This window comes from Carettochelys insculpta, chromosome 5 (genome assembly GCF_033958435.1).
Source record: "Carettochelys insculpta isolate YL-2023 chromosome 5, ASM3395843v1, whole genome shotgun sequence".
In the NCBI taxonomy this organism is placed as follows: domain Eukaryota; kingdom Metazoa; phylum Chordata; order Testudines; family Carettochelyidae; genus Carettochelys; species Carettochelys insculpta.
The window spans coordinates 69,578,851-69,597,232 of NC_134141.1; the positions used below are offsets into that span (position 1 = coordinate 69,578,851).

Genomic DNA, 18,382 nt, shown 5'->3' on the forward strand with positions numbered 1-18,382 from the left:
AAGAGAAGGCTCAGCTCCCGGTAGCAGGGCTGAGCAAGCATACAGTAGCTAAATAGCTCGCCTAGGAGCAGGGCAGAGCAGCATGCAAATAAGCAAGGCAGTGTGGGTCTGGAGAGGCAAAGAACCGTCCCTCTGTGTGGAGAGGTAGAGGCTGCAGGCCTACACTCTCAAATGCACCCCAGCCTGGGGCCCTAACAGCAGCTAACACGAGCCTGCTGGTGACTGGGGAGCCATAAGAATGGCCATACTGGGTCAGACCAAAGGTCCACCCAGCCCAGTATCCTGTCTGCCAACAGTGGCCAATGCCAGGTGCCCCAGAGAAGGAGAACAGAAGACAATGATCAAGTGATTTATCTCCTACCATCCATCTCCTGCCCCTGTACTGAAGGCTAGGGCACCATACTTTACCCCTGGCTAATAGACATTGGCTCTGGAGGGGTGTTCACTGGGCTACTTTCCTTCCATCAGCACAGGGTCATCTGGGAGATCAGGCAGTTTCATGTCTTCTGTGTAAGTGGCAGACGGCAGGTCCATGCCTTTGGGACAGGCGGCTGATGGCAGGTGCATGTCCTCTGGGTAGCTGGCAACTCTATAGGCTCAGGCAGGTCAGGGCCTTCTGGGTAGCAAGCCCATGGAGGATTGAGGGGTCCAGGTAGTGGGTGAGTGACTGGCCCAGATGAATCTCTGAGGTCAGGGCAGGGCAGCTGGCTGACTGGTCTGGCCAGACTGTTGGCCTGGTGTGGGCTTTTTGGCCAGGCGAGGGACCTCTGCTTGGCTCAGACACACCCTTTTAATGAGCTCCATGTTGCACTGCTGGCACTTCCTGCCCCACTTGTCAAGCTCTGGGGCTTGGAGCAGGGGTACTCTGACTCGACCCGCTAAAGCCTCTGGGAGGATTCCTCTGTTTGCAGGGTGGGGGGAGACCACATTGCTATGCTCTTGTAAAGGGGGTTATTAATGTAAACAAATGGTCAGTTATGAGTCTGATTCACCATTTGTATATACAACTACTTCATTTGACTACTTAGTGATGGTTCTTGTGCACACAAATTAGGCAGCAATTGCCCATGTCCCTTCTGGAGATGAGTCTTGTGTATCTTAAGTCTTTTCAAATAGAGAGAATTTTCCATTCTTAATACCAAAGGCAAGCCTTTTTCTAATGCTTCAGGCTATTATACACAGAGACGAACAGCAAAATCAAATACTTGTGATGTTTTAAACTCAAACATGGCTGAATAAAAATGATACATGTTTTATGCTACAGAGCTCAACAATATGGGAGTTAAAACAGCAGTGAATATTGATGCTGCATTTCTTCAACTTTTAGAGATGAATTCCTATTGAATTTTCCCTCCTTGACTGACTTGGATAAGCATATTTTATCTTCATATTAGGTATCTTCATAATAATGTTTTCACCGTCCTTAACATCTATCAGTCAGCAGGATTTGCAGACAATATGCCTTTTTTAGCTACTGGAAATAAACCACCTCTCGTACAATTTCTCATTTTCTGTTACACTGATCAGGAGAAAACTCTGAATTTGATATGTGAATAAACTGAGGTGGGATACCATCCTACCTCTTAACTCTTGCTCAGACATTGTTATAGAGAGCACGTAACAGACAATCAAAATGTATAAATAAAAATGGTGGTTTTCAAAACCTTCTCTCCTAGGTCTTAAAAGAACTTTGCAAGTATAACAATGCTCTATTGGTTAAGACAACTAAGCAGCAAAATCTGGTCAGTAAACACAATGTAAGTTACAAACAATTAAATTCAATGTTAAACAGATCCAATAGCTGCCCCCCCCCCCAGCATTATTATTCTATCCCATTTTACAGATAATCTGTAGGTAATTTTGTTAAGTGATTTGTCTGAATCACTCTGTGAATCAATGTCAGACGAGTGATATCCAGTTATCCTGACTTTTACACCCACTCGCTTATTCTAACTTCCAGGGTGAGATCCCTAGATGGCATAAATCTATCTGGGAACTGGAAGTAACAGGATAGCTAAAATCACCAATTTACAGTGGCTTTAAAACAGTCTAGCTGTGGATCTGGTCACCAATGTTTAATAGCTAGTACATGTAGGGTGTGTCTAAGCTTGGAACTAACTTCAAAGTTAGGTACTACATCAAAGTAGCCAGCAGAGAATCTTTTTTCCCCTTACACTCACCCATCACTATACAAGCACAATTGGCTCCCAGCTTTCTGCTTGTAGGCAAAAATTTGTAAGAGGGGCACTAAATTACCATTAAAATACATGTAAAATCTCTGATTTGGTTCCTAGTGCTCCTAACTGGGGGAGGGAATGGCAGCATGTAGCTTGAAAAGTAAGTGAACCGTGGGGGGAAGGGGGTTGGAAAAGGTGCTGTACCTCGGGGGGTGCAGTGGGCTGGGGGGGTTCCAGGCCTGGGTGGGTGTTGGGAGTGGGTGGGGCTGGAGGAGGGTGCATGGGGAGTTGTGGGCCAAGGGTGTTGGGAGCAGGCGGGGCAGGACTTCAGGTCTCCCCATGTCCCAGCCAGGGACCCCGCATCTGGCTTGTTTAAGCAAGGGAAATTTACTCTTTTAATGAACAAAGGTAAGTATTTGTCTCTGTCTCGTTTTAGCGAGTACTCATAAGTACTCATTGAATGAGGGATGAGTGTACTTCGAAGTTAACTTTGAAGTAAGGGAAAACGTGTAGACTCTCTGGCTACTTCAGTGTAATGCCTAACTGCAAAGTAGGAGCCCAGCTTCGAAGTCCTTACTCCATTCCCAGGAGTTCTACTTCAAAGTAGGGTGTGCATAGATGCTCAACTTTGAAGTTGTATTTTGAAATAAGCAACTTCGAAGTTACTTTAGTGTAGACACAGCTGTCATAACTACTTTGATGGCAAGGCAATGTGGATTAATCTGGGGAGTAGGGTAAAAATTGGCTCAAATTATAAGATTAGATTGGCAGCTGGGTTTTGAACTTATCAAAGTCTGAGGTTGTAAGAAAATAGGGTCTTCTTTTAGGGCATTCTTTAATAGGAGTTAGTATTTCACCACTGCCATGTAATAAGAGATGAAATACATCATACCGTGAAAAACTTCTTCATAGTTGGTGACATTCTGATGTCTGTGTATCCCACCCAAGTTTACCACCATCTTAGATAGTTATTCCTTTTACAAATATATATCTCAATCTTTCAGCATGACAATTATTTGCATGTTAAGAACTTGCCAGTACGTTCATCAGTATGTGGTGCAGCTGATGAGTGAGGAGAATTTTTAAAATTTATTCAGTTCATAAATCCATGCAGCTTGAAACGAATGTGGATATTTTTCCTCATAAATAAATCATGCATGAATTTTGTTTAGTTATGTGACTTGTCTGAATCAGTGTCAAACAAAATATCCAGTTACCCTGACTTTCACTCCCAGTTGCTTATTCTAATTTCTAAGGTGTGATCTTTAGATGGACTTTTATTGAAGAAAAAAACAGGTAACATGAATAATCAAGCTCTAATTATAAACTTTTCTGTAAAAATTCAGTTTATACAAATGATGTTATCATATTGTGAAAATTTGCATCACATTATAAACAGGGTAAAATGAAATTGAAATTAGCTCATTGATAAGGCTATGTTTCCCCACCTTAGCATGGAAGAAGAGGAAGAAAGGTCAGCTCGGTGTGGCCTGAAGCTCCAGGAGCTGAAAAACACCCCAGATCTACCTTGCTGCAAATGTGCTTTAGAAGCTCTGGTAAAATGCAGCTTCTCAAAAGACATCTGCTGTCCCTTTGTGCTCTTCTAGCTGCTCTAAGGCAGATAGCAACAAGAGCCCATTTCCTCATCTGTACAGGCCTACTGTCTCTGGCAGAAGCCATCTGGCACAACTTCCTCTTCTTTTCTCCGATTCCAGTGCACTCAACTCTGCTGCAAAACCACGCATAGCACACAGCCCCAAGTACTTTTTGTTCTTACACTGTGACCCAGATGAACATAATTTCTCAAATGGGGGGAAATTAACTTTTGGCATTCAAGACATGCTGCAGAGCCTGTCTCCTCCCCAACACCTTTGAAAAGTCAAGATGCAGTGAAGACAAAAACTCTATAATTGAAGCTGGGATCTGTGGAGGGAACACACTTATAGGTTTTTGTTCCTTCTTTTTGGGGGTGGGGAAACATCCTGCATTTTTAGGAGATTTGGACTGCATTTTAACAGATGGCAAAGCCACTGAGAGCACTCAAGCCATCAAGAGGTGCATGCCTAACCGTCATGAAAATACTTTCTCTAATGACTTTTGTAATTGCAGGTAACAATGCAAGAACTTGGAAGCAACAAATACTGTAAAATAACCTTATCAACTTACTTGGAAAAAAAAGTGTACATGAGTATGTCACTGCCTTTCAGATGTGTAGTTATAAAAGGCTACTGCTCCTTACGATGCCTCAGCAATGCAGCATCACTTTGCAATGTGAACCCAGAACACATTCAGGTGAGATGCTGCAATGATTAAAGTGCTACAAAATTAGGAACTACAGTGGGTTGTGGCAGTGCGTAAAGGGCTTTGTGAGAAAATGCCGTATTAATTTGCTAAATTAATAGGGGCTTTGAAGACTACTACTGATTTGGAGTCAAGCTGCTCATTAATACTTTAAATACCAGAGGCCAATGTAAAAAAAAAAAAAAAAGCTATAGGGTGCATCACTGTGGAGCATTTGGTACCTAGCTTCACCTCTCATGTGAGCTGCAGGTGCTTTTTGTTACTGGTACGTGTGAACAGAGAAATGAAGGTGTAATTAGATAGCACCCTTGCCTAATTAAAAATGTAAATTGGCTTGTACTTCTGCTAAGTTTTCCTGTTTAATATGTAATGCCAAATTTATGAAAATGTGTGACTGTACTACTCTTGGCTTGCACCTGCAGTGGCTCTTATGGCAGTCAGAAGAATTTCCACCCTAGTTTTGCTGTGCAGGGAGCGGGAGGTTGATTACAGCTTGAGTATCCTCACCTATACTGATGTAACACTTAGGGGAGCTCAATTCAGCAGGACAGTTCTGCAATCATTGTTCAATTGATTTTTGTCATTACTCCCCTCCACTGACTATCTTACTCCTGTTGAATTTAGGAATTTGTTTTGAATCGCAGAGAGGGGAACCCATTGAGACACTTCTTCTCTAAGAAGAAAGAACAGCTGCTTACATATCATAACAACTGCTTCTTCAGTAGGATGGTCTGCAAGGTTCCACTCTTCCCCAAGCTGTTTGCATAACTTTTTGAGTCTCAAAGTAGATTCTTGATTTGGTGGGAGGAAATGTGGGTCAGGCCTCCTTTTGCTGTGGCTAGATGGGAATATTAGAGCTGCAGCTCTTGTGGCAGTGGTAATCAATATTTTTTTTTTTTATTTTTAATAATCTTCAGCCTGAAAAGCCGCATTCCTTCTTGGGTATACGTGAACATAGTAGCATGGCCTAGCAGAATGTAATGTGCAATATAATATGAGCTATTCACCTTCAAAAAACTGAAAGGCCATAAATGTTAGATTTTTTCAGTTGGCCAATACCACGTTCCCCACAATTTAGTGACTTGGAAATTAAACCAGGCTAATAGGCTATGAAAGTACAAAATACAAAAGGGCAAGATTCAGTACTCTCAAGAAGAATAATTCAGATACTTCATCTTTGTAACCAAAGGCCTTAATTATACAGGGAAAAATAATTACATATTTCTTCTGTCAAATGGTGCACAAAAAAGGGTCAAATGTACATAGAATTGCCCTGTCTTCTGTTGTGTTCTTGTTGTGCTCCTACAAAAGGCGCATACGAACTTTTTTACATGTGCATGTGGTGGTGTTCCCCCAACCCATAGAATATGCAGCTAATAAGATATTTGAACTCAACTGACTTTTTTTTTTCTTTTTTCCCAGTTTCCCAGTACGTCAGTTGACAAAGATGTTGAGGTGACTTCAGGGTTTTGTTTTGTTTGGCAAACAATTTTTTTCAGCTTTCATTACATCTAAAACGTGCAGCCTGCTGTAGTCAGTGCTTTTGTTAGGTATGATCTATAATAGTCAGCTTTAACCATCTTCTGCAGAACTTGAAATAATTAGTCATGAATGATGTCTTACATATAATGTAGCTATTTGAAGGTCTAGAATCACAATTATTTTAATATAGGATGGAAAACTGCAAAAGAAAAACAAAAGCCTGTCGTCATCCTCATCAGGGAGCCCTGGGAGACCCCGTGGCAGGAAGCTGAGAGCATGGAGACAGTGAGGACAGACCTTGAGCAGCACCATGCCCTCATGGCCACCCTCTACAGCTGAGATGCATCCCATGGAAGCCAGCCAGCCACTGCGCAACCTCCAGGAAGTCAGAAGAGGGGTCCCAGGAGCCCCCATTGGAGGGAACCCTTATGGTTGGAGCCAGAACTGAGGGACCTGCTGGGTCTCTGGTAGGAGGATGTCCTCAGGACCAAAATGGGCAAGAGGCAGAACACCCCTCTGTATGGCCGGCTGGCCACTGGCCTCTGCCCAAGGCCACCCCGTCTGGGCCTTGGAGCCACCCACCTCTTCAGTAGGGAGTTGCATGGCTTCCTCACTGGTGAGCACAGCTCCACGCCCTGGCTGTCCTTGACACAGTAGCCAAGGGAACTGCCCCCCTGACCACTGCAACAGAGGAGGAACCAAATCCAGATGGGAACCAGCCTGGACTCTAGCTAGGCCAGTGCACTGGAGCCAGAGTCAGAGGCTCCCATCTAAGGGTGACTCCATGGAAGGGACCCTTGTGATAGTGGTGCCCACGGGCTCCTTGAGCTGCACCACCTCCACTCAGGCATACCTGCACTTCTTCGAGGGACCCTCCACTATGTGCCCAATGTGTCGCAAATCCTAGGGCATTGGAGTGGGGGGCACCCCTGCCATGGTCCAGGGTGGGCCAATCACATGGGCAATGGCCTGACTCTAGATGCCCCATCAAGGAGTGTGTCCCCAGTGCGTGGGCAAGCCTGCAGGTGACAGTCAGTTCCAGCTCCTGTGGACAGCACTGCAGGCTGCATGCATGTTGGGGGCGGGGGCGGGAAGAACCAGGCTGCAACAGGCTCACCCTCTGCCCGTGAGGGGAACTTCTGTGCCTGGACACCACCCCTAGCCTGCTAGCCCATTCCTCAGAGGGCCGTGGGGGGTCCTGCAATGGTCAGCCCCTCCCCAAGACACCATGGAGTTCAGATGAACATTTTCCCAACATCTCTGTTCCTTGCATTTGTTCTGTCAAATAGAGAGAACTCTGCCCACATACAAAATATCTTCATGGAGAAGATTTTAAACCTCCTCACTGAAAGAAATCCAGAAGAGACACTTCCTGTGCTTAACTTGTCTGAATGGACGTTTTCACCACATGATCATTCACCTACACAATTTAAAATTCCTTGACTTTTCCTTGGATGTCACCCATATGTGGGACCTCTCTTAGGTCTGAGAAATGGTCTGTGCACTGTTCAGGCTGATGGGCTCTATCATCTTGAGAATACAGGTAGAACATAATTGCCTCATTTTTTAAATGTTTTATTCCAAATATGTTTGTAATTAGCTAACATAGGACTAGTGTGTGGCTTGCCTTGAGCAAGTATTCAGTAACGATAATTGACTGTTCCACAGAATTGCACAACCAGGATTCCAGGTGCTAGTCAGTGCTTATAGCCACAGCAGACTGCTCAAAAACAGTGAGACAAGTCCCCTTCTCATTAACTTTAAGAATAGGACCAATGCAGAGAGAAGCTTATGCTAAAAAGTATATAAAGGTCTAGCTGTGGCCACCCTGACATTCTCATCTCAGGATGTCTGGAATGCCTCGGCACTGAGGGAACAAAAATGTCATTGAGGCCTCCTGTGGCATATTCTATTGGCATCCCTGCTAATGGAGGATAGGCATTAAAAGTGACAGTCCTGGCCATAACATTTGAAAACTTTGCTGCGAACCACTCTTTTACAAGTTGGTGTTTTCTCCCTTTTGCAAATTTTTCTTGAGGTTTTTGCGCACACACGCATAGACACAAACAAGTTCTTGGCTGTTCATTATTGTGTGTTTCTCATTTAAAAGTGACCTCATAAATATATGGTTGTAGTATCTTTATGTAAATGTATCTGTATAGACAAAGGATAGAAGTAACAAATTAAAAAACAGCCAACAATAAAGATAGAGAGACTCATCCACCTCTTATTTATTTTTCTGTTTCTTTTTAATCTACTCAGAGTGGAATAAATGAATAGTCCTAAATTTTTTTTACATTTTCTCTGCTTTTACTTAATCAGTTACTGTTTGAGCTTTCCATGCTACCATTGACTATAAGTAGTATGTTAATGTAATGTAAATGTAGAGCACAGTGACAGAAAGCAGGTCATTGCAGTTCATTTCACATTATGAATATATTTTGCAGTATAAGGGAAATTTGACATACTAGCTTACATATTCTGTTCATTCTGATATTGAGCTTGCTGTGTGGGTGAAACCAGACATCTAAAAACATAGTTTCCTTTCCAGTATTTGGCTGGGGAAATACTAAGCCTAATAAATTGTACTTCAAGTTTCGCAGCAAGTTCCCGCATTTTATCTACATGCTAAATTTTCAAAATGTACTTTTGGTAAACAAATAACACTTGCTGATGGTGCCATTTTATGGCTCAGTTTGGATATGGTAGAGCCTTCATTTCACTGAGGAAACATGATTTACAACATCTGTTGGCATTTATTTTATGACTATTTTTTAAAATGATGCAAAGTGTTCTGTATTCATGAATATTTTGCATGTATTTATATAGATTAGCACAAAGAAGAAATAAATACATTTTATTATTTTTACATCTCACACTAGAAAATTGTTGAAGGCAAGTGATTTCAGATAGTTTTGATAGTGGCCTAGGTTCTGTCTTCTTTAACACCAAGGATCTGTGACTAACAGGTATGTTCTAGGTACACAGTGACAGTTTTCATGCTGTGAAAATGTATTTTATGTCCCTGTGCAGAAGCGCTTCCTACTTCTAGCAGCTTTTTTTCTTTGTTGGGGGGGGTCAAAGTCATCACACTAAAAATTCATGTTTCTGTTGTGTCAATTTGCAATAAGATCACAATGTAATGCAACATTGAAACAAAATGAATTTGAATATTTAACAAAAGCTTAGTTATTATGCAATTATCACAGAACTTACATTAATGGTACCCCACTTTTTTGTAGAAAATGCCATTTATTGGAAAACGTGGTAGGCCTTTCATATGCCCTACTAATACTTAGCAAGCTGTTCTACATACGCACTCCATCTGAACCTCCAAAACCTCTTCAGTAAAGGACAAGCTGTTTCCTGCATTCTGATTACCTGCAATCACTGCACTATTATTCCTTCTCTCTTTCACTAAGTGTGCACGACAGTTAATGAGATTGAAGTCATGGACCACTTAATGCACTTAAGGAGAGAGTTGCAGTAATCAGCCTGACTACTAAATGTGAGAGTACAGTTGAGGATAGATGATTAATTGGGAAGGCAGAAGTGCAGATGTGAAAGGTCTTGGAGATGGTATGGTAAAATGGTAGCTGAGGTTCAAGCTTGACTCCAGGTTTTGTGGTGTACGAGGCAAGTAAAAGTTCAAGCATGGCAGGAATGAAGTAGTGAGTGAGCGAGCATGCTTTCTTCCTTTCTCCCACCCTTTGGTCTGATTTAATTGATGGGGAAATTGAGGCAGAGATGGATGACACAGGGTATAGCAAAGCCAGGAAGTAAACAGAAATCTCCTGACTGTTGGTCCAGTGCTTTAAAGACAAGTTCCTCTTGTTGTTCTAAGCTTAAGGTGGATTGTAACTTCAGTTCTGCATATAAATGTTTTTATAAAATACCTGTACAGGTTTTAAACTCTATGGGGCAGACTGTCTCTTACCTATGTGTACAGACTGTGGTTAGCACGATGGCATCCCAGTCTTGTTTGAGGACTCCTGGTACAACTATAGGACTGGCTTGTGTGCAGAGACAGTATTATAATCTTTTTTGAATTACACTGCTGAGGGCAAATTTTCCAAAGGGCTAATACTGGGTCATGAGTTGGGCAAGAGCAACAAAATCTGGGGTGGGGGCAGTGTGGAAAAAAATGTACCCTTCTGCTCAGAGAAAGGGAAGCTGCAGCATGATACTGAAAAAGACTAACAAGAATGGGGTGAACACAGTTTCTACTATGGGTGTATTTATAACTCAAAAAGGTTAATAGATTTTTTTTAAAAAAGGTTAATCAATTGATGTAGGGTTTATAAGCATCCACTACTTTTATTTGTTCTTATATCCATCTATAACAGTGTTTCTCAATTTTCTTTAAGTACACCCTTTTTAAGAGAAAGTATCCCCAGAATTAAGGGTACGCATACCACTGGTTGAGAAACATGGTCCTAATGTAATCTAAAGTTTTAATATAAATGCCATTCAGTCTTTCCAGTTACTGTACCCTTTTTTCAGAAGCTACATTTTTTTTTCATACCACCAAGTTACAGAATCATAGAATCATAGAACACTAGGACTGGAAGGGACCTCAAGAGGCCACCGAGTCCAGCCCCCTGCCCCAATGGCAGGACCAAGTACTATCTAAACCATCCATGATAGACATCTATCTAACCTGTTCTTAAATATCTCCAGTGATGGAGAGTCCACAACCTCCCTTGGCAATTTATTCCACTGTTTGACCGCCCTGACGGTTAGGACCTTTTTCCTTATACCTCACTTAAAAATCTACTTACATGTAAATATATCAGACTCCTACTGAAAACTTGCTGACTTTCTGCCATCTTATTAGCAAATAAATGAATTGGAATAGAAATATTGTACTTAAATTTCAGCATAAATCATACGAAGCAGTAGAAACAAGTCATGGTCTGAATGAACTTTTAGACTGTACTGACTTCACTAGTGTGTTTTATGCAGCCTGTTGCAAATCTAGGCAAATATCCAGATGAGTTGATGTACCCCCTGGAAGACCTCAGTGTGCCCGCAAGTGTTCCTGTACCCATGGTTGAGAAACACTGATCTATAACGTGTGATTCATAATTGGAACATGCTCATGAATTCAACTATTCTGAACAATCATTAACAGGTGTTGGGGAATTGCTGCTAGAATGAATAGATAACACAGTTGCACAGATCCAGAAATAATTTTGATGACTCTTCAATAGTTCTGAGGAGTTCCTGCCCTGCCAGTGCCTGTAAATTAGAAATAAATACATAAATATTGACTTGTCATGCACTGAGTAAAAGAACACCTTGTTTTTCAATGTCAGAGGTTTTGCAGGAAGATAGGTTCATCTGTGGAGCAGCCCTCACATACACAATGATCTTGGATCCCCAACACTCTCCTCTTGAACAGCCTGTTTGCTCTAAGAAAAGGGAGTGTGTCTTCAGCAATATAAAACTAATAGTAAGACACACAGACTGCATAGATCTTGTACATGGAGGGTAAAAATGAGATTGGAGGCTATCAATAGTCAAAGTCTCAAAGCGAATCTGAAGAATCGGTTGATGCAAAAGCAGTTTTATAGAAGGTGGTAAAAAGGCAAGAATCCCTGACAGTAGTAGTGGAGAGGATAGAATTGTGTGTAACCTTAAAGTGCCTAAACAGAAGTTGCAAATCCAGGCAGTAGGGAGCTGATAGGTTCTGCAAGGGCTTGAAATCAAGTAAATACTGAAATATATTCATTTGAGAATACTTGAATAATTTTACAGCAGTCGTATATTTGTGATTAAAATGTGAACTGTTGTATGATGGGGTCTAATTATTCAGCCATTAGAACGGCAAGGAGATAGTTGAAGCAATTCATATTAAGACGACTAAGCAGAAGAGTGGATGAGGATAGATGGTGAGTTGGGAAGACAGCAGTGCAGCTGTGAAAGGTCTTGAAGATATTACCGTGAAAGATTAGCTGAGGTTCATGCTTGACTCCAAGGTTTGTGGCATCCGAGGCAAATAAGAGATGAGCATAGCAGGAATGAAGGCATGACTGAGTATGTGTTCGTGCTTGGGGAAAGAACTTTGCCTTCTGCCTAATTTTTGAGAGAGCTGTGTAGGGTTTTATCTCTGCAACTCCCACTAAATATCAGTGGAGGATAAGTAGCTAAATGAAATGCTTCGCTACTTTGAGAGAGTTTCCTTTTAGAAGTGTTCAGCATAGGAGGTTTGAACAAAGGCAGGCATTAGTACCAGGGAGAGAGAGAGAGAGGACAGATGCGGAGTTAACCGTGAATAATCAAAGATGGGACCAGAATAGATAAAAAGGTATTCATGCAGACCTGCCCTGTACTGGGATAATTTGTATCATTCAACTCATCCAGAGCTTTAAAAATGCTGATACTTATACTGTAATAAGACATTTAAGCAGATATTTAAGTTGGTGTTAGCCTAGACTTAGCACTAATCACTACACCATACATAAAACTGACACTTGACTTAAACCCTTGTACTCTGGGTGGAGCAGGACATCCTGAAGGGTAGGAGCTTGATATTTGAATACAGAAAACTAAGACAGCTAATAGCCACATATTGTTAATTAAACATTACATGAACTACTGCTTTTGGGCTGGTGCTCTGCATAACCTGATAGATACTGACAGATTCCTTGAAGTTATATCATAAATTTGATTAAGCTGCTAATAATTTTAAGGATACTGATTAACTGTGCCATTTTTGGAAACTTGATAGAATTCTTATTTAATATGGAAGTCTGAAACTTCAGCCAACCAGAATTTTCTGAATACATGCTTATATGAAGACATTCACAGTCAAGCAAGCAGTGAACTTTAAAACAATTTTTTATTTACAAATACATTTTCTATTGGGGATCTCTTTATCCATTTTTTTAAAAAAGATAAGCCACAACTGCATTATCCTTATTCAAAGCTGAACTACTCCTGCTAACATCTTTACGGTGTATCTGAAGTTTTCAGTATTCCAAATGACTTGAGATTTGAATTACTGATGTTTGCAGTTGTTTCTGGCTAACAGGATGCTGCTGTTAAAGGGCAAACTTTCAGTGCTGTGTGGATTTGGCAAAATAGAACTCCCCTTGTTAGAACTATGCCTATAAACAGATAGACAAATACTGAAAATGTACCACATTACTGTTTTTAACTTGAGCATGACAGATATAGGACCAGTTTACATGGCTTTTATCCATGTTGTCTTCTGCTTTTTTTAAAATGTGTTGCACTATTTGCATATGCTCCTGGTCTAATTTCTGTGCTGCCTTACGTTGCACACAATCCCACTGAAATCAATAGGCTTGCAAGGGCAAAAATTAGTGCTGCTAACATTCACTTACTACTAAGAGGCTGTTCAAGACAATAAATTAGTTCTCTTTTGAAAGAAGAGACTCCATCCCTTGCAAATTAAATTCCAGTTTCTATTTACAATGGCCTCCAAAGGCAGGTCCTCCCATAATTCTACTGAAGTATGCTAATTGAATGTTCTGTGGATGCTATGGTGATAGTCTCAAGTGTACGCAGTGCATACAGATGTAAGCAAGGCTTCCTGCTCCAAGAAGCTTTTTCCCTTATAGTCTGTCCATACCATACAAATACAAAGAGACTCAAAGTTGAAGACGACATTGCAGCAAAGCTGCATAAAAGTGAGTTTTAATGAAGGAAGTGAAGGAGAAACAGGGGCGTTGCTTAAGGCACTAGAAAGGAAAATTAGTCCAGAGTAAGATAATCCCATGGATGCAGTAGGGGTAGCTAAGTGCTTTTGCATTGAGTTTGTTTTTGCAAAACCAAAGCCAGATTTGGGGCCTGGTTGATTTGAACTTCCAAATTCCAGAGGTGAGGAAGGGTTCAGAAAAAGCCGTGGTGTGGACCCCTTCACTAAAGAACACACAAAGTCATACGTATATGATGATGACAGAAAGGACAGTTGGGAGAGAGAGAGACTGGGAGACTTGAGGGAAGGATTACTTAAGGCAGAATTGTCCAGTGCTTTCAAACTAGTACATATAGTACTACATAGTACATACATAGTACACAAGCATTAATAATGTCTTTAAAGGAAATCTATTTTTGTCAAAGTTAAACTCAGAGAACCTAACAAAGAAAACATTCACAGATTCTTCAGTACAGTGGACAGTGCTGCTAGTTTAGTAGGCTTTTATTAATGAGATCTGTCATATGCTTATTTTAGCAGTCCTATTGAAACTGTGTGTGTATAAATATGGAATTATAAAGAAATGCATTTCATTTGACAGCATAAAAATAGGTTCTTGAATAATTCACTGTACATTTGTTTAATAGAAAATATATCAATACAAAGTGAGATGTCTATATATCTGTGTGCTGCTCCATCTACTATATTTATTACAGATAGATGGTGCTAGATTTTTATAAATGTAATACATTATGTATTTCCCTGTTAGTCGACATTTCTGACTTTTACAGCTACTGATTTCTGCCAATGTAGTGTTTTAAATAAAGCTCCTATTTTTTTCTTCTCAAACTCCCCATATCTGTTTTCCATTGCCGTTGACAACACCATGCATGTTGACACCTGTGCTTGCAAGCTGTGGCTATTTTTAAATCTTTCTCTTAGCTAAAGAATCTTCTGTTACAATACTCCCAAAAGCTAACATTTTGAAATCTTTAATTTCAATGCCCTCTTGTCTGATCTTCATGATATCTACCTCATCCCCTTTCTAGCTAATCCAAAATGTTACTGCCAAAGTAATTTGTTGCCCTTCAAATCCTGCTATTGTCCAGACATTACTCTATTAAGAGTATATTTACACAACAAAGCTACTTCAAAATACCAGCCATTATTTTGAAATTGGTAAACCTCAGTGCGCAAGGAATAGTGCCTATTTTGAAATAAGCTATAGCGCTGCGTTTCCCAAACTGTGGGACATGATCAGGTGCTCTGAGGTGGGCCCTTTGGGGGACACTCTGCTGCTGCCAGCCCCAGAAGGGATGCCAGCTACATGGCTACCAACCCTGGCAGAGGCACCAGCTCCTTGGCAGCCAGCCCTACCTGGGAAACTAGCCCATAACAGTTGGCTGTGGCTGGGACACCAGGTCTGTGGCTGTCAGTCCCACTGCTGCTGGCCCTGGCCAGGATGCCGGCTCCGGCAGGGATGCTGGCTCCGGGGCTGCTGGGTACACAGCTGCTGGCTTGCCCAGCCAGGACCCCAGCTCTGCAGCTGCTGGGTCAGTGGCTGCCAACCCCGACTGGGAAAACAGCTAACAGCAACTGGCTCCACTGGGGACACCAAGCTCTGTGGCAGCCAGCCCCAGCAGACCATGGCCTGCATCCCCAGTTGGGCATGCCCATTAATTAAATGTGCCTTGTTTCCCCATATATTCACAGAAGTCATGTGATGATCCATGGTGAGTATGTGCTGTGCATTGGAGGAGGTCACATGACATTGACACAGGCCTCAGGCCCACAAGTGTGCTAATGGTGCTTGCCTTTTGAACGTGTATATTTTACTTTGTTTGTCTTATATCAATACTGTTGTGAGGAAAAATCAGGTTTTTCAAATATCAACTCCTCACGTAGATCTGTGGCTGAAAGAAGGAACTTTGAACCAAAAAGCAGTTTCTTCTTGAACTCCAAATGTGGCTGAAACAAAAAAAGCAAAATATCAGGACACTTCAAAGTGAGCATGGACAATCCCAGGCTCTAGCTGCTGGAAAATCAGGAAGTGAGCTATCCATCGTCAAACAATTCCTGCGAAAGTCCACCTCATTAGCAGCAGGTGGTAAGGTACAGAAATGAAAGATATTGCCTTTCAGGTTTACATGCATTGGAAATAAAGATGCTCCTGAGGCACGGTGCATAGTGCACCACAAAATACTATCCAACAGTTCTCTAGTCCCTGCTAAACTTCAAAGACATTTAGAAACTAGCCATGCTGCATACAAAGGCAAAGATGTAAGCTTTTTCAAGTGACATCTTGACTCACTTGACAATTGTAAACCCTCAATGCTTCAAATTACTAAAACAGACAACAAAAGTGCATCAGAGGCATCTTACACAGTAAGTTACGGTACAGCACTCACTGGAGAAGCACATACAATTGGAGAAACAGTCATCAGCCTTGCACAAGAAATATTACAATGTGCATGTTTAGTGAGAAGTGCAGTAAAAAATTGATGCAGTACAGCTGTAAAACAATAGTGTTGCAAGTGGTATTAACAATCTTGCTGCTGACACAGAGCTAGTTTGCCAACTGAAAATCTGATGGATATTCACTGCAGCTGGATGAGTATACTGACATGTCAGGGCTTGCTGTACTGCTTCTGTTTGTCCATTACAGGTTTGATAACTCTGTTGAAGAGGACTTATTCTAATGTGAATCTTTGCAAAGCAACATGACTGGTGAAGAAGTATTCAGCTGCATTAACTATATGAAAAAAACATGAAATTAGTTGAGAAAAATGTGTTTGTGTGTAGTGATGGTGCCAGAGCAATGCTCAGGAAAATGGTGAGAGCTAGGGTGACCGTATCTCCCCCAGCCAAATATGGGACAGGTAGAATGACACCATCCTGGCCAAAAGAGGACAGATGGTCACCCTATGTCAGATGATGACTACCCTGGGGGCGGGCGGGGGGAGGGCTGCCATCCTGCTGGGCAAAGGAGATGCTCCCCTGCTGTGGGGGCAGCTGGGGCTTTCAGCTGCCCCATGACTTGGGGTGTTTGGGACTGGGGCTGCCACCCCACCCAGTGAAGTTCCCCAGCTGCAGAGTGATGGGTGTCAAGTACACCAATCCAGCTCCTGGCTCCCCCAGCTGCAGGAAGTTTGAGTAGCAGCTGTGTTGATCTGGCTCCCCTACCTTCAGGAAGCTGGGCAGAGGCTGTGTTAGTCCAGCTCCTGGCTCCCTCAGCTGCAGAAGAAAGGTGCAGTATGGGGCAATTAGCACCTTTGGCAAAATAAATTGGGATGCCAGGGTTGTGTCTGTAATACGGGGCTGTCCCATCCAAAACAAGATGGATGGTCACCTAGTGGAGCTGTAACACAGATCAAAAGTGTGCCCACAGAAAACACTTGCAGTCATTCTGTTCTACACAGACAAACACTGCGTTTAAAAAAAAAACTCTGAAAAGTTGGTGGTTTGAGGCAATACAAAATATTAATTATATTAAAGCTCAACCACTTCAGTCCAGACTATTTAAAATTTTGTGTGAAGAGAAGGGTAGTCAGCACACTGAACTTCTACCTATGGAGGCAAGGTGACTATCTGAGCCAAAGTGCTTGTAAGACTTTTTGAGCTTTGTGATGAACTATTGGTTTTCTTGGATTCCAGTTTTGACTGTATGAAAATTTGACAAGTTCCTCATGGCGGCTGAGACTTGCGTACCTTGCAGATATTTTTCAAAATAGAATTAAGTGATTCTGCCGCTGCAAGGGAAGAATGCAGCAATTTTTTTTACCGTAAGGGAGAAACCTTCGTCATTGTCAAGGAAACTGGAATTTTGAACCTCATCGGAAGAAGAACGAACATGCACCACTTCCCTGCACTAAGCGACATTGATTGAAATTAATTCTAAAATGGTCTATGAGGATATTTGCAGTGTCATTGCACAGCACCTATGTGACTTGCGCTCTGTTCCCTTAGAATATTTCCATCCAGACAAACAAAGATAATGCTTGGGTTCCAAATCCATTTGCAATTACAGTTGAGCCAGTCAGCTTAGCAGTGCAAGATTATGAGAGTCTGATTGACTTGATTTTAGACTCTCAACTGAAACAAAAGTTTAATGAACTTCCACTAAATGGTTTTTGGAGCAATCTAATTGCAAAGTAACCAAATGTGGCAAAAGGTGCAGTCTGAGTGCTCCTTCCCTTTTCTACATCATTATCTATGTGAAAGTGGATTTTCACATTACACTGCAATGAAAACAAAAAAAAGGAACAGACCTGATGCTGCATCTGGTATGAGGATTAGACTCTCCAGAATTATTCCTAATATTAAGCAGATTTGTAATTCAAAAAAGCAAAAACACTCTTCCCATTTAAAAAAAAATCAAATGTTACTTATTTCCCAGTGGTTTTATGTAAAAAAATAAAAGCAAAATTTAAATATTTTCCATACCTAATTTATTTCTTTTTTTTCATAAAAATGTTTTTTAAGAAAGGACAATCCTTTTTGAACAATATAGTCTTTTCTATTTTTGTGCAAAAGAATTACACTAACCATCCTTTTTCCAGCTGTTATGTTGATGTGTTGTTTCAGGTTCGTACATAAGTTTTATATTTAATGATAGGGTTGCAAATCTTTCTATCAAAAGGATGTTAGTTGTTCATTCAGATGATTTTCTCTTGTTTTTGTTCTTTGTAAATAGGACGTCTTTAAAAAAACTTCTAATCATGACAATTTTTCAGTATGAAACCCTCCTGCCTCCACA

At 41.4% G+C, this 18,382-nt stretch overlaps 1 pseudogene; it reads left to right on the forward strand.

Moving 5' to 3' along the window:
• The first annotated feature begins 3,631 nt into the window (after nucleotides 1-3,631).
• LOC142013929 (zinc finger BED domain-containing protein 5-like) lies at nucleotides 3,632-18,043 on the forward strand (annotated as a pseudogene).
• The last annotated feature ends 339 nt before the right edge of the window (nucleotides 18,044-18,382 follow it).